General features: G+C 37.2%; 1 long non-coding RNA gene across 1 annotated transcript in view; it reads left to right on the top strand.

The window, feature by feature from the left end:
* LOC148187213 (uncharacterized) overlaps positions 1-4,944 on the top strand; it is a 51,688-nt gene that overhangs the window by 39,280 nt on the left and 7,464 nt on the right. The window lies entirely within an intron of this gene.

Raw genomic sequence — 4,944 nt, 5'->3', positions numbered from 1 at the left:
GCACTTTCTCTCTCTCTCTCTTTCTCACACACTCACACACACACACACACTCCAGTCACCCCTCCTCCTCCCCTCCTCTCTCTCTCTCTCTCTCTCTTTCTCTCTCCCGTCTCCCATCACTGAAATCAATTCAGTTCAGTTGTGCTTTATGAAGATGACAAGGCAGAAGCCCTTGTGTTACCGGAACAAATGTTGACAACAGATGACCTAAACATGATACTGTCATTTTCTATTATTTAATCAAGTTAGTTTGGTTTATTTGAAGAATAGAGTAGACAGTTTTTATTGTCTTAATACAATGAGTAACAAAATTAGAAATGCTCAAAGTATGCTGCCTTTGTATAGAATTTAGTTAAGTTATTAGTTATTAGAGTTGGAATAGTTTTGTTTTTGACAATGCATCAGAGAGATGCTGATTTCAGTTTGTGCTGCTGGTGCTCCATAGATCACTTTACATATCTAGATTATATTAAGTTTAATCAGGTCAGTCTGGACCATTTTTGTACTTCTGTTTTTGTGTTTTTTTGTGGCCCGAGGCATTATGATTTCAGTTTGTCAGTGTGTACATAGGTAAATATGTCTGTCCCATTCTTGTGAATGCAATATCTCAAGATCGCCCTGATGGGATTTCTTCAAATTTTGGCACAAACATCCACTTGGACTGAACAATGAACTGGTTAGATTTTGGTGCTCAAAGCTTAAGTTTTCTGTGACTTTGCCCTTATTCATTCTTGTGTATGCTATATCTCAAGAACACCCCAAGGGGATTTCTTCAAATTTGGCACAAACATCCGAGGTCACTTTGACCTCAGGAAACATTCTTTATTTTGTAGTTTTGGACACCAAACCTTTTAAAGTGTTGATGTTCCATGTGTCTGAAATATTGTTTTACTTCTTACTATCAAGTTAGCAAGTGCATTATGTAGACAGTTGTAAATACGTGAAAAACGGAATAGTGGTGGAAACTAACTGCAGTTATGCACTTAAGTATAAATTTTAGGTACTTGTACTGTACTTTACTATTTTTGCTTTATGCTACTTTATACCTCTACTCACTATATCTAAGTGGGAAGTATTCTACTTTTAATTCCTGTACATTTATCTGACGGCAGTAATTAACTTTGCAGATTATCATTTAACATAAAAATAACTAACAAAATGTAATGCTTTATAAAAGAGTCCACAAACTTTTTGACTAATGACACGTCACCTCTGAAGTTTTCACATACAAAGATTAGTCACAAAATATAATTAACTACATAATAACTAGTACTTTTACTTTTGAAACTTCTAAGTACACTGAGAAAATAATACTTCTGTGCTCTTATTTAGGTGTAAGAATTTGAATGCATTCGGGTTTTTTTTTTTTTTTACTTAAGCAAAAGAGCTGAGTTCCTCTTGTAATTTCAATCACAGCAGCAGTTTATTTAGGAGGTGTTTTTGTAACGTGAATTTCTGTCTCATAACTGACAGCAAACTATGCTGTGTCTCTGTTGAGAACACTTTATGGAGTGCTGTCATGTGCAAATTGTGCAAATATTTGTTGACTTGTATTGTGAATAGTTATATTTATATGTAGTTCAACATATTTTGGCAGTACTGTTGTAAGTTATATTCTTACCAAAAGAGAGGAGGAGATTTTCATTCATTCATTTGTTCCATAAGGACAAGTGACATCACTGACAATATGCTGCATGACTGTAATATGAACCTCTTCCTTTGTCGTGAGTGGATGCTCATGCTTGTGCGTGTGTGTGTGTGTGTGTGTGTGTGTGTGTGTGTGTGTGTGTGTGTGTGTGTGTTTGTGTGTGTTTGTGTGTGCTTTTTTCTCTTTTGGACTGTGCCCTTACTCAGCAACTTGCAACCATCCGGACTAAAGCAAGGCACACCAGTATAGCCATACAAAGCTTGCACGTGTGTGTGTGCACACTCACACACATACACACACACACACACACACACACACATTAAAGTAACCGGACACTGGTCCCTAATGGGGGTGGAGGGGGAGCTCTGTTTCCTGTTGAGGAAAATATCTGAGATGAAACAAACTGCTGATAGAGACACACTGAGAAGAAAGACAGCAAATGTGATTATCGAAAAAAAAAATCTTGTTTTTTTTTTTTTATTGCAAGGTCTAACTTGTTTTTGAGTTGAAATTTTAAAAACACCCACATGGTAATTCAGAGATATAATAGAAAAGGTATCACAAGTTAAAAACCAGCATTAACTGGGCTAAATTTACTTTATTTATGAAAATGTATGGCAGGCTAACAGCTCCTTTCCCATTTTAAATTCTCTTCCAAATGCAGCAATGTTTTGTCCTTCTTAAGAGTTCACATCTAGTGTGCCCTTTTCAGCCCTCAGTGTCCACAGTCCATTCTGTGTTGGTCAGTTTAGCATTCAGGGATCCTCGTCAACTTGTAAAGTAGGGAAATGTCATGAGACATTGCATATTTATCATGCTGTAAATCAAATTGGCATAACATGAACATGACCAAAAGAAAAGCATAAAAAATGAAAGACTGATATAAACCCCAGACTTTTAGCAGCCTGAGCATTTTGTTCAAATCAAATGGTGTTACCAAAATACTGAAGTTATTATACTCTGAATGAGGTACACTATTTGCATATTGTCCATCCACTGCGGACCATAGCTTGTACTATATTTCAGCATTTTTCCACACTGTTCCATTCAGTTTACATTTATTTCAATACAGCTTCTCACTGATACTGTGACCTTGAAAATCACTAGCAACCAAGAAAACACCTTAGCAACTGTCTTGTCATGCCTGACCTAAAGCTCAGCAAATTCCAAGTGTAAGCAAGCTGTGCTTGTACTGTTAATTTTAGCTAACATCCATATACATACATACATATGAATGCAGATTAAAAAAAGAAAGGCTAACTTGATGCAAAATCATTTTTGGGCGAGAGCTGATGGGTTCTGTAATCAAATTTCAGCCAATGCGCTGTGCTTCCCATTCTTCGTTTATTGTATTGTAAACTATGTTTGGTCAATATTACTCAGACTACAAACAAAGATCAGAGTACTTCCAATACCAAAATCTTATCCCGTTGTTTACAGATTCTGCACACGTGCAGATATCCGTCTATAGAGATTAGTTATGCTCAGGCAGAAATAAAATAATTGTCTAGCTGGCTCTGGCTCTATGGATGCCAGTGTCACTTTGTTAATCTGTCAGTCCTCTGCTTTTTTTGCTGACATTCCAGACTTTTTTCCTCAAATATCTCAACAACTTCTTGTTGGATTGTGTGAAAATTTTATCCATGTGGATGAGTCCTGTTAACTTCAGTGACCCTGTTATTTTTCTTTTAGTGCCACTACCAGGTCAAAGTATAAACATATTCCAGGAAATCTCAACATATACTAAAAAGATGTTAAAAAAAAAGACTAGAAAAGACTAAAAGGCACAGAATTTTGGTAAAAGGTTCCTCGAACATATGTCCTAACAACTTTAGTGGTTTGACTTTTCCTCTGAGGCTGACATTTGTAGTTTTGACTGAAATGTCATAACTGCGGATGGACGGTGGTGAAATGTGGCTCAGACATTCATGCTGCCCTCATGATGATTTGTATTACTTCGGTTATCCTCTGACTTTTCATCTAGCACCAGCATCAGGTCAGCACTTTTAAATTCTTCCAATATGTTGGTGTCTGACCAAATACCTGCAGAATGACGTCAACATCAGCTTCAGTTGTGATTATTGCAATGTTAGCATGCTGGCGCCCCAGACTACAATGGCGGAAATGATAGACATCATGTGCTTTGAATCAGCACGTTAACACTGTTATTTTGACCATGTCATCATGATAAAGTTAGCATTTAGCTCTAAACCATTGGGCCTGTCTCACCGAGCAGCTAGCATTGGTTGTACACTCTTAGCCTTTGTTTGACAAGGGCAACCTTTATAATACTACCAACGAAATACAAACTCTTATTCAGATATTTCTTAAATATATCTTTATAATTCAATGAAATGAAATATATAACTGCCTCTCGTTGGTTTACTTTTGATACATTTTTAAACCATTTTATTTAATGTATAAAGATTATATCCTGTTGATCTTTGTTGCTGAATTCATCTATTAGGCTTGGGTGGTATCTATTTTTTCATTCTCTCATACCTTTACAAAATGTATTTTTGTGCAGTAGTGTCTGTAATTTTGATGGTACTGAAAAACATAACATCAGGATTTCTAAATACCTTGGTATGCCATATTACCGTAATATTGGCCAAGCCCATTATCACTGTCTTTATAGTTTGTTTCAATAAAACAATTGTTTTAGTTATAAAAATCTCTGGCCTTCTCTGTAAAATTTCACCCACTAAACAGTTTTAATGTGTGAAAAAAAACTACCAAAAAAAAGCAGTGAGAGTTGATGACAGCTACACAAACATGCATGCAGACACAGTGTTTGTGCATCAGTCTTTTGTGGAATGAATTTCCTGAAATATATCTTTCTGAAGCATGCAACTCTCATGCCAATTAAGTGAAAAATGACAACAGAATGGAGCGAGAGAGGGAGAGAGATGGGGAGATGTTCTGGGTCAGGCAGGGATCAATGTCAAATGGCCTGGTTAACAGCATACAGCTGACAAAGTCATTCATTTCTGCCGGCACTCCACTCTGGACACACTCTTCCTGTGTGCATGTGTGTGTGTATGTGTGTGTGTGTCATTGTACTGCAGTAGCAAACGCCTGCTGGATGAGGAGGAGGCGTCCCACCCAAGAAGCACATGGTGTCAACTTACACAACACATTACAGTGTGTCTCTCGCGTGACCAACACTGCATGCATGCACGCACGCACGCACACACACGTAGACACACACAGACTTGCCTCATGCTTTCATCTGAAGTGCCTGGCTGAAGAACAGTCAGATATGAAATTTCTTCTCACATCATTCGGTTTGGTTA

The sequence above is a fragment of the Plectropomus leopardus genome, chromosome 15, assembly GCF_026936395.1.
Source record: "Plectropomus leopardus strain MGB_pleo_1.0 chromosome 15, ASM2693639v1, whole genome shotgun sequence".
NCBI lineage: Eukaryota > Metazoa > Chordata > Actinopteri > Perciformes > Serranidae > Plectropomus > Plectropomus leopardus.
This window is presented reverse-complemented; position numbering and strand designations above follow the sequence as displayed.